The sequence below is a fragment of the Dryobates pubescens genome, chromosome 14 (genome assembly GCF_014839835.1).
Source record: "Dryobates pubescens isolate bDryPub1 chromosome 14, bDryPub1.pri, whole genome shotgun sequence".
NCBI lineage: Eukaryota > Metazoa > Chordata > Aves > Piciformes > Picidae > Dryobates > Dryobates pubescens.
Genome location: NC_071625.1, coordinates 11,041,558 through 11,054,557, shown reverse-complemented (window position 1 = coordinate 11,054,557; position 13,000 = coordinate 11,041,558).

Here is a 13,000-nt window from a genome sequence, read left to right as displayed (position 1 = left end):
CAGAGCAGAGAAGTGACTGGTGCCATAATGAAGCACTGAGGATGACTCCATAGATGAGCCCCCCCCCCCCCCCAAAAAAAAAAAAAAGTTGCTTTTTGTCTGAATTTAAGTCTTAAAATTATCTTAAACTCTTATTCTCCATGCCACTAGGTTATAGCAGTTCTACCTTGACAATGGGAAGTATTAGATCCTTGACTGATTAGATCCTGACACCACAAAGTTCCCAGATCACAACCTTGTATTCATTAATAAAATTATGAAAGCTTGCCACAAGTCAGCTAGACAGGGAATAGAATGGAATAGAATAGAATGGAATAGAATAGAATAGAATAGAATAGAACAGAATACACTAAACCAGGTTGGAAAAGAGCTTTGAGATCATTGAGTCCAACCTATCATCCAACACTAACTAATCAATTAAACCATGGCACCAAGCACCCCATCTAGTCTCTTCCTAAACACCTCCAGTGACTCCACCACCTCCCTGGGCAGCCCATTCCAATGGCCAATCACTCTTTCTATGAAGAACAACTTCCAAACATCCAGCCTAAACCTCCCCTGGCACAGCTTGAGACTGTGTCCTCTAAATGTGACAGCTGTTTAACACAGCATTGTCTTTTATTATGGGATATAACTGAGACAATAAAGTATCTGGAGGTTTGTGTTCTAGCATATGTTATTCAGTACTGAAGAACAATAAAGTAATAAATGTTTTGATAAGCTCTTGGCTAACGAGGGAAGTGCGGTGCAAAAGAACTGTACATCAACTCTTGTAAAGTTTTTGAGCACTTTGGAAGTTCTAAATTTTTGCTCATTTATCAGAAGACTTATGAATAAATTGCAATAGGTTTTTTCAATAGCCTTTCACAAGGACTCATGGAAAACAATTTAATTCTGACTTGAAAAATAACTCCTTAAACATCATTAATATTTTGTAAGCCTCCATAGATTTCATTAGCCATTCTGGCCAAAACCAGAAGGAACAACATGGAAATAACCAAAACTTGTGAAATGTTGGATGAGTTTTCAGATCCTCAGAAAATTTCTAGCCATAATCCTTATCATAACAGAATATTTGACATAATTTAGTCCAACACAGAGAGCTCATGCAGGATCTTTAGGAACAGGCAGCCCAGTGTCATGTCCAGCTGAGTTCTGAATGTCACATAAGTCCACAGCCTCCCTATGGATCCTGTTCTAGAACATGGTCGCCTTCATAGTGAGAAATTATTTTCTCATGTTAAGATGGAATTTCATTTACTTCTAGGATGTGCCCATTACCTCCTGTCCTGCAACTGGACACCACTGAAAAAGAACATCTGTTTACACCTTCATTTGAGTATGACTACACATGGCTAAGAGCCCTGTGAACCTATTCTTCTTCAGATTGAACAACTCCAGCATTCTTATCATTTCTTCATATGACACATGTTCCAACCCATTAATACTATTTTCTTATTGGGCTCTTTCATGTACTGGAGAGTACATGAAAGTACTAGACATAGGATTCTTGATAGGAAGTCCACAATTTAGTGAAGTGATTTTTAAAATATTTAAATAAATGAATAACCTCCATAATCTACCATAAAATCTTACATAGGATTGTTCCCTTTCAGATTTAAATGCTTCAGGAACATTGTACCTGCTTAACTCTATTTCCTGTCAAATTGTAGGATTTTGGTTAGATTTTTTTAAGGTTAGTTAAATGGAGCTGGAATTATTTCATCTTTTCAGATCAGAATTGAATGCACTGAAATATCTTAAGTGTCAAGAAGATGTAACTTTTATGCCTAAAGCATTCATAAAATGGAAGCATTACACCCATCTGAAATTCTTTACTTGCACTTTGTTTTGGTTTATCACTTGGTTGGTCATGTTTGAACTATAATACTTCCTTAGACAAAGCTTTCTTAAAATGTAGTGCTTTTTATTCCACCAAATTGTTCTCACTCACACCAAAGTAGACAGGCAAAAATCATTGTTGTTATCAAAGTATAAGGTCTGTAGGTGACACTGAACTCTAAAAAGTGTAAAATATGAGAGAATAGATTACATCATGCATACATCACCTCACATATGCCAAAAGTCCTGGTCTTCTGTCTAGGGTTGTACTTAAAAGTCTGAATTACAGTAATTATGTGCAAATATATTAGATATGTGAACTAATGAATTTGTATTAGGGGTGAGGAAGGAACAGGTCCTCCTAAGATGAATATTTACAAGAAATGTAAGGATGCAAAATTTGAGGAAATCTGTGGAAAAACATGTTTCTTCTTGTATGTGTGCTCTAAAATAAAATACTATTCTAACATTGAATGCTGTGAAAATCCAGTCTCACCTGTAGAATCATAGAATCATTAGGATTGGAAGGGACTTCAAGGATCATCTAGTTCCAATCCCCCTGCCATGGGCAGGGACCCCCCACACTACATCAGGTTGCTCAGAGCCACATCCAGCCTGGCCTTAAAATCCTACAGAGATGGGGCTTCCACCACCTCCCTGGGCAACCTGTTCCAGTGTCTCACCACCTTCATGATGAAGAATTTCTTCCTAACATCCAATTGGAATCTACCCATTTCTATTTTTTCCATTCCCCCTAGTCCTATCATTACCTGACACCCTAAAAAGTCCCTCGCCAGCTTTCTTGTAGCACCCTTAAGATACTGGAAGACCACAATAAGGTCTCCTTGGAGCCTTCTCTTATCCAGACTGAATAGCCCAAACTCTCTCAGTCTGTCCTCAGAAGAGATAAGATCCAGCCTTCTGATCATCCTCACAGCCCTTCTCTGGTCATGCTCCATCACATCCAGATCCTTCCTCTAAAAGGGGTTGCAGAACTGAATGCAGTACTCCAAGTGGGGTCTCACCAGAGCAGAGTAGAGGGGAAGAATCAGCTCCCTCGACTTGCTGGCTATGCATATCACAAAAGTTTTCCAAAATCTGGCCCCAGATCAGCTTAGCAGCATTAAAATTTCAAATCATCTTCAGATAGTATCAAGTGAATAAACAGGAGCATTTAACATTGTAATCTGTAGTTCCTGGGTTGAGGTAGTACATTTAGTTGGTTTTTTTAAATGCAAATATAGGCAGATATAGACATTTCCTGTAGATACACAAAGATAAAAGAGAGTATGCATGGCAAGTTGCAGCCATTCCTAATCTGAAACAGCAAACAAACTCCTTTTAACCAACATTTGCCGAGGAAAGGGGTAACAACCCATCAGCTCCATCCGTCTTTGTAGGTACCAGACAGTGTTTCCAATCCCTGTAAAATGCTGCCATCTATTGGAACCATATTTAATTAAATATTAAAATCAACTCTGTGAGGAAAAATGAAATAAACAAGGGAATTCTGTTATTGCCAATCAACCAAAAGAAAAAATAAAATCTCTTTGATTCCTCTTTATGGTCCTCTTTGATTCCTATGATCAATATGCATAGGACCAGTGGTTTCTGATTGTAGAACAGTAAAAGATGAAGAATTAAAAGGAAACAACATTCATTTTTATCAGAGTGCATAACTGAAAATTAAATATGTGACACCCTCCTTAGGAAATTATTTAATGATAGGTAAATTCTAACTTTCTTCAGACTGAAGGACATATATTCATCTTTTATAAGGATAATTGAATCACTATGATTGACTGTCAAAAATTTAGATAGAGTCAATATTTTCCAGTCAGATATTGAGAGTCACTATATTGCAGAAATCAAGGAAAATGACATTTTAAGAGTATTGGAAGTGTTTAAGTGGAGAATATATGGAAAATATCTTGGGTTTATTCTTGTAAAAAAAAATAAATAAATAAAAAGGAGGTAGTGTGGTGGAGATACTCCCTGCTATCTCATCAGAATTACAGAGGCAACAGAGTCATGCTGTCCATTGTTCCTTTTTATGAATATACCACTTGGGTGAGCTTTTGGACATATTAAGAAATGATGGTTTGTTCTCTCATGTCATAGACTTATGTCAATTGGGAAGAGCAAGCATAGTTCCATGCCATTGCAGTTTTTCCATTGCCATGGCAAAATCAGCCCCTAGACATATATATATATATATATATATATATATATAAATATACAAAAACAAATGTAAAAGATAAGAAGAATTGCAATCCACATAGTTGTTTATAGCCACTTGCTCTAAAATTGTGGTTACAGAATTAACCAGTTTGCAAAAGACCTTCAAGATCATTGAGTCCAACCTATCACCCAACATCATTTAATCAATTAAACCATGGCACTAAGTGCTTCATCCAGTCTCTTCCTAAACACCTCCAGTGATGGTGACTCCTCCCTGGGCAGCCCATTCCAATGGCAAATCTCTCTTTCTGTGAAGCATTTCTTCCTAACATCCAGCCTAAACCTCCCCTCGCACAGCTTGTGACTGTGTCCTCTTGTTCTGCCACTGGTTGCCTGGGAGAAGAGGCTGACCCCCACCTGGCTACTACCACTCTTCAGGCAGTTGTAGACAGCAATGTGTTATCAGGATGTGTTGGCAGGAACAACTAACATTTTCTCTTCCTGAAGCAACTGGACACATAATCCTGCACATCTTGAACATTAAACTTAGAAATCTAACACATACATATTTATTAATGTATATTGTGTGTTATTAATGGCTTTAGAAAGGATTCTATGTTAGATGCTCGTTAGCCTGGAAGAAGCATTGTTTAACTATGTAATGCGGTCTCAATTAGTCATTAAATGTCAATCACTGAGAAATTGCTAGTCTGACCAATGTATTATAGACCATAAACCTAAGAAAAACAAAGCTGAATTTCAGAATGAGACCAACTGTGTATCCAGTCCACTTGCTCAAACAAAGTGTATCTGGGAATAAGTAGGCATGATTTCAGAGAAGAGGTAAAACACCCTTGGGTAATACTTAATTTTAATGTTCTGGATTTTTTGGTTGGTTGGTTGGTTTGATTTGTTGTTTGGTGGTGGTGTTTTTTTGCTGTTATGATAATGATAACATAGGTACTGTACTTGTTTTGCTTCTCAGAGTCCTTATATAATGTTTAGATTAGGATCTAACCAATTGCTTCACTAAGCAATCTTGTAATCCTGTATTGTCTTTAGCTGAGGAAGTAACTGAATTGCTTTTATTAATTGTGTCAAGGTTAGACATAAGAATAATTGCATTCCTGCCTTTAAAAGAACATATTAACTGTTCCCATGGTTTACAAATCAAGCTTAAATATTTACTTTGAACAGGTGCAAAAACATAACCCACATGCCCAGGGAGGTGGTAGCAGTCCCATCCCTGAAGGATTTAAAGCCAGGTTGGATGTGGCTCTGAGCAACCTGATGTAGTGTGAGGGGTCACTGCCCATGGCAGGGGGGTTGGAATTAGATGACCCTTGAGGTTCCTTCCAACCCTAACAATTCTATGATTCTATGATTCTACTACAAAGAAAACCAAAAGAGCTGCAAGTCCTTTAGTAAGAAATAAATTTCACACCTTTAAGGGTAGAAAAACCCTCAAATACAGATGCCTGTAAAATCAATACCAAAACCAAACTCACCTTGCACCTGCAAATGCACAAACAAAACAAACAAAAAAAAAGGGCAAAAAAGGGACAACATTAACTATACTCAGGCTGCAGTCTTAAGCTTCATGTTTTCTTTCTAATTCTCTTATTATCTGGTTATAGAAATTTCTTCTCAAGGAATATTGGACAGCTAAATGTAAGAATGATCAGGACAAAGGAACAGAAGCAATAAAGCAAGCTGTCATGGAGGAAGAAAGTTTGCCAAAAAAAAAAGCCCGAAACATTTTAAAATGTGCAATATGTGAGGAAATGGCTGGAAACCACAGAAAGCCAACCATGTCAAACTCACAACTTTCCTGCTGAGTTGGTGTGTGCTAACATAATTACCTTAATATTTAAATCTCTCATCTCTTCTGGATATTGATATGAAGGATGATTCCTGCAACACAGATATATGCAGCAGAAGCCTGCTGAAGAGGTCCGCATTCCATGTGGAAAATGTGGCTCCCTTTTTGCTAACGCTAACTGACACTGGTGACAGGGAGAGACTGATAAGATTCGCTAGAGGGAACAAAGAGTTATTACACCAAAATAATGCAATTCTATTGTTGCCTCACTTGAGTCCTCTTATCCAGTCTTGACAGAAGTAGTTTAGCACAGTTTACAAACAGTTTAGAGGAGAAAATAGGGAACTGGATGTGCTATTTCTTACAGAAGGGAGGTACACATCATGTACTGGGCCATTCCAAACTGGTTATGACAGACACAACAGGATTCAGATGTTGCTGCTTTTGCATTGTGTTAGAAAGTTATTGAGCTTCTTCATCCTAATGAAGATTAGGTAAGTAAGTCCAAGGAAATAAAGACTAGATTTGCTGCAGTACTCTGATGTCTGATACTTACACAAGTAAATTAACACCTAATTTTCACAACAGAACAAAACCAAAAAAACCAAACCTCTTGAAACACTACAAAGATTATTTTAAAAGCATCTCAGCAGATTCATCTATTCAACAAACACCAAAATAAAATTTGATGTAGACAGGTGATATTCTAAGACAATTTACAAACATACCTTTTGTGAATTCCTCTTTGAGGAAATCCTAAAGGCACAGAAAACAAAACCATAGCAACAAAACATGAGGTCTGTTGATCTCTTCCTCTTTTTTTTAATTGACCAGTATGCTAAAAGCCACAGGCAGAAGACTGCCTTTTCATAGCAGATGTGACAGTAACCAAGTGAATCCACTCTCTTTTAAAAAGTCTTTACAAAAAAATCACATCACATGTCCCACTCAAAACTGCCACATCTTACCCAGACAGTGGGTAGACAGTGCTAGACAGGGATACTACACTCAATTGTTCTCTGGTTACTTGGAAAGAATTTAACCTAATTTATCATTTTTCTCAGCATTAACTCTTCAAATTGCAAGTCCTGCTAACAATCTCTCTTTAAGGTTAGTGAGGTTGGTGTGTATGAATTCATTCATAAAGTGAATTCAAATCACTCAAACTGGTCATAATCCTGAGTGATAGTGGATTTAACAGATATCTTTACTGTGCATCTGACAATTATTGCTGAGTTCCTCTGTAAAAGACCTGTGAAGATGGCAAGCAAAGTGATAAACTCTGCTGGACTGGTAACTACAACACTTATAAAGCTAGAAGGCTAGACTTCTGGATTTAAATTCCAGGTCTTTATGAGTCACAGAACAGAGATTTTAAGCAGATGAAGTTTTCTTCCTTATGAATTTATCAGAACAAATAAGGGGTTTAGCCTATTACAAATAATAAATCAGCTTATATTTCACCAAGTCAGTTGCAATTCAGACTTGAGTTCAGTTGTTGAATTTACAGTAAAAGCAAATTCATTCATGGAATTTTTTCAAGCATTCTTGGAATTTCAAGTAATAATATTTTATTGGGTTTTAACTATTTAGTTTACCTAGATACTTCCTATCATATGTTGACTCTCAGGGACAAGAAGTTAAAGAAATTTAGCACAGCAGGCACAGCGTGCAGGAAGGACAACGATGAACAAATTCAACATGTAAGAATCATGCATACCAAATTCCTGGGAGTGTTCACAGCTGCATCATTTCCAGAAGATTTATGAACTGTGGGAAATGATAAACTGCTTGGGAAAGTGCATGCTGTGAAGGTGGGCTTTCCAAAGATACACTTCTGACACCACATTGGCTACCGAAGCAGTGTATTGCAGGTCCAAAGACAGGAAATAGCTCCCCCTGTTCTGTTTCTTCCCTCAAAATCTGTTTTACCAATAGTTAAAAACACTAACTGGCCATTGATAATTTGTGCCTATACCTATGACATGCTAATGTCAGCTGGTGGTTATGCTTTTTACATCTCTGTTATCAGCCTTCATAATGTGAATTCCTGATAGTGACACCTGTTCTCAACAGCATCAAATTAGGTACATATATTCAGAAGAATTGTGTTTGAATGCAGGCTACTGGGTAATCCCTAGAAATGGAAAGATATAAGGTACATACCTGTAGTGATTTACTGTATCAGATCGTGCTGAGATGTGCAAGCTTGGCCAGAGCAGTTCTATCCATCATTCCATGGAAACTGAATTCTGTTGTTTATTCCCTGACTTTCCAAAGATTCTCCTCTCCATGACATACATCATCTGCCTTCAGATTACCAAACGTATGACAGGTTTGGTAACATCCTATACAGTAAAGAAGAATGACTAATTCTTTTTTTAATCAGTAACCTTGATTCCTTCCCCACCTTAGGGATGTGGCATACTATTAATTTTCTGTTGACTGTAGAAGAATCTGTTGACACAGAAGAGATTTCTTAAGTCTCTGTCACTTGTTTTCATTCAGACTTCCTTCAGAATGTGACAACCTGAAACCTACCTTTTCATACAGATACTATAAAATAAAAGAAGATTTAACATTCACAACACCAGGTGCACAAACTTCTTACTCTGTTTTCCTCTTTTTCTACGTATCCTTCTTTATAACAAAGTGACATTCTATTTAGATCAAAGTTTTAGAAGCTGTGTGTTTACATTAAATATTTAAATCTGTCTGTATCAAGCAAATTCAATTTGACCTTCCATTTTCCTGAACACCTGCAATTTAAATAGAGTTACTGGTGCTCACTGTCTTTGAAAACAGTATTATAAATCAGATTAGGGATTCACATTGAGGGATTTGAATTAATAATCACTGACTGTTGTTGACTTTCCCCCCTTCTCTGGTACTTATAATTTGCATTTTCATTTTAAATTTATTATTTGTATTGCAACAGAAGGTACAGCTCATTTTTTATTTCCAAGATGGGGCATATCAATACCTGAATTTATGAAGTTTGCATCTTTTTATCATGTTATGATAGGGTTTCTGATTCCTTACATTGTTAGAGGATTTTATTTGTCTGAATAGTTAAAAAGATTGTAAGAAAACTCAGAAAAAAATATTTTTCAAGAACTTTGTTTAAGGAACTGCAACATTTTGATGCATTAGTGCAATGGTCCTTTAATTTATATTCCAAACTTCAACACTAAGTGCATTTTCTAGGTAAGCTGAGCTTTAGCCATAGACAAATGGCAAAAATGTTATATAACCTCTTATGAAGTTATTAATGCAATACTTGAATCCAGTGTGAAATAATTATGTAATCAGGACAATACTACAAGAATAGTGAAGAGCAAGTAAAACACACACACACACAAAAACAGTTTCTGAAAGAAGTAGCTAAAAACTCTGAATCACAAATATGTAAAGCTGGATTAAAAGGGACTGCCAGAATGTTTCTACATTTCTTTTATTCCAGTGGCAATAAAATAACAGAAAATAATAGGGGATTACTTAGCCTACACAATGTAAACAGAGAAGTTTGGAATATTGCAGTTCTCATCAGTGATATAATTCCTGTGTGCACCTACCACCATCAGAGGTTTTCAGAACCAGGCAGTGTATGGTCAAGTATAGGCATGATTTTATGGGATTAAATTTACATAAAATTATAGCATAAGAAATATAACTTGTATTTAAATGTTATAGAATAGGCAAGAGATTAAGTCCCTGGTATTTGACTTATTCATTGGGTGAAGGATTTTTACAATAGTAATCTTTCCATATCTGAAACATTGAAATGTTTAGTTTTGAATTTGAAAGTATGATAAACTTCAGATGAAATTACTTGATTTTGACCAAAAAAAAAAAAATATTTCTATTTCCACATACAGAGAATATATGGTGAGTTGGTTTCAGCTGCATAAAAATTAAAAAGTTTCCCAAAAGTTTATTTCTTTATCTTTAGAGAAAATGTTTCAATTGGAGCAGTTATAGAGACATCATTGCAAAGTAAACAATCATGAAAATGTAGATTTCCAGATGCCACATGTGATGTTATATTCACATCTATTGTGACAGGTGTTTATTCTGTGTCTGCTATTACAGCAAATCTCTGACTGCTGCTAGCTTCAAATGCTTAATGAATAGCAGAATTGAGTTCTAACTAGAAGTAAAATGAAAGTTGTCTGAGATATGGGAGGGGAAACTTCAAGAAGGAAGACTTAAAAGAAAAATAAAGGAATAAATCAAACTGAGATCTAAGTGGCTTAAGAATTTAAGAATAGTTGCTGAAATATTGCAAGAGGTCATCTAAGAGTAAGACAACAGACTAGTGTATGCTTCTATGCCTTTGCAGGTCTAGTGGCACTCCCTGCAATAAAATTTGCAGTGTCCATATTGGTAACTGATAAAGAGAAATCTGTATTTTAATTGTGTTGTCTTTCAAGCACATTTCACTGTGTCTTTAGGGTGTTATTATCTTAATAGACATATTGCATATCATTGAAGAAAGAGTGGTTTTGTCAAAAAGGACCAATTTCTACTTCCAGCTCTCTTTTTAGTTGATTTCCCAAGTTGAATATGCTGTCAGGAAAAGTGTTAGCACATCTTATTTTCCCGTTAGCAACAGTCAATCTAAATAAAAAGGTACTAAAGGATCCTCACAAAAAATAAAAGTGTTTAACTTTTATTATGTGTTCCATCATCATGGATGTCTCTCATTCCTTAATGAAGGTCAGACTAGTATGAAAATGCCACCTCATTCTCTATCACAATCAGTTTTATTTCTATGCCCCGAAACACATCATCAAGAAGTGGCTCCACTTATGCTGTTTTCTTGGTTTGAGCTGGAACAGCTCTGGACTGAATACAGAATGAATTTACCCCAGAGGAGTAAATAAACACACTCCTACAGAATTGGAGGCTAAATAGAAATACTATTTGCAAAAGTAAACCAAATACAAAAGGTACCAAAGCAAAAGGATATATATACAAACTCAGAATCAGCCCTGGCTTAGTCCCCCACCCCCCAGTATGGTTCAAGAAAGCCTTTATAAACTCTTTGTCATAGATAATTTTTACTTCCTAATTCTCTGATCTCTCAAGGACTCCAGAAATGGAAGTAACATAGAATTAGTAAAAACATATATTCTGCAATGAGAAATTAAGATTTTGCTAAGATAGTTATCTTGTAAATCAAATAATTGTTTTGGATGGAAAAGACCTTTAAGATCATCAAGTCCAATCATTATCTAACTCTACCATGTCTCCCATAATACCACATCTCTGAACCTTTTAAACACCTCCAGAGATGGGGATTCAATCACCTTCCTGAGGAGTCTATTCCAGTGTTTAATAACCCTTTCAGTCAAGCAGTTTATTCTAATAGGCAATCTAAACCTCCTTTGGTGCAACTTGAGGCTGTTTCCTCTCATCCTACTGGAGGGAGGAGACCAATACCCACCTCACTGTAATCTCCATTCAGGTAGTTGTAGAGTAGTGAAGTCTTCTCTCAGCCTCCTTTTTCCAGGCTAAATAACTCCAGTTCCTGTGTTCCAGATGTCTCATCAGCTTTGGTGACCACCTCAGGATCTGCCCCAGCACCAAAATATCTTTCTTGTAGTGAGGGCCCTCAGAATAAACCCAGTACTCAAGGTATGGCTTCACCAGTGTTGAGTACAGCAGGACAACTACTTCCCTGGTCCCGCTTGTCACATTGTTCCTGATATAGGCCAGAATGCTGTTGACCTTCTTGGCCACCTGAGCACACCACTGGCTCATTTTCAGATGGCTGTCAAGCAGCACCCCAGGTCTTTTTTGGCCAGGCAGTTTTCCATCCACTATCCCCCAAGCCGGTAGCATTGCATAGGGTTATTGTGACCCAAGAGCAGGACTCAGTACTTGTCATTGTTGAATGTCATACAGTTGACCACAACCCATTGATACAGCCTGTCCAGGTCCCTCTGTAGAAGCTTCTTACCTTTAAACAGATTGACACCCGCTTCCAGCCTAGTGTCAAGTGAAAACTTTGAGGGAGCACTCTATCCTCTCATCTGGATTATTATGATAAAGATATTAAAGAGAACTGGACCTGATACAGCTGCCTGGGGTGCACCACTTATGACTGACCAGCAAGTGGACTTGACTTCATTCACTAGCACTCTTTGGACCCAGCCATCCAACCACCTTTTTTTACCCAGGAAAGTGTCACAGGATTGCAGGATGCTAGAGGTTGGAAAGGACCTCTGGCAATTTTTGAGTCCAACCCCCCTGCCAGAGCAGGACCATAGAATCTAACATAGCATATCTTCAGGCATCAACATACTACACAGTTGTACAAGATGATGTGGCAAAATGACATCTGGGGTATTTTGGGTTTTGTTGTTGTTGTTGATGTGCCCTGGAAATGAGCTGTTTCTGCTCAGAAAGAGGTGTGATATTGTGTGCAACAGCTTCTGTGAACGACCTTTCCAAGTAGCAGCTAGTACCCCATTCGTCTTCCTGCAAAAGGAACACTGGGACTCTCCTTTTACCTTTCTCTTCAGAGTGGAGAAATTAAATTTTCCTCAAAAATGCAATGAAATTCTGGCCTTACATGACATCAGTTCTTATCTTGAACTCTTCTTCACTGCGTTTGATTGCATACTCAGTGGGAAGACTATTGAAGAAACACATGAATGCCTTTGTAACACATTGCTAAGAAACTCACCTTCAAGGGAATATTAATACTACATTCCTTCCTGAAGTGAATATTTAAACATCTGATACTATATATGCACTGGGATAATGAGTGAAACCTGTATGACTTTCAGGGTGAGAAGTCTAATTATAATGCTACATAGTAACTTCTTTTCCTAGTTAAATGAATATTCAATTAGCATTTCTTCAGAAAGAATAAAAAGCAGCACTTTTCCCACACTCTCACTGCTTTGGGATATTAGTTTATCCTGTAGATTACACATCTACAAAAAGAGGATTTCTCTGGGCAGAACATCATCTGTTTCTCCAGATGCTCTCTAACCACTGAACTATTGAACTAAAGAAGCACAGATAAGTAGAAATAGAGCATTCCTGCATTTATAGTCTATGTAAAGTGATCCCTGAGAAAACCTATGAGACTGGTTCTAGGAGGAACGAAAAATCAAAGAAGTGCTTGGGTCTATTCAGACC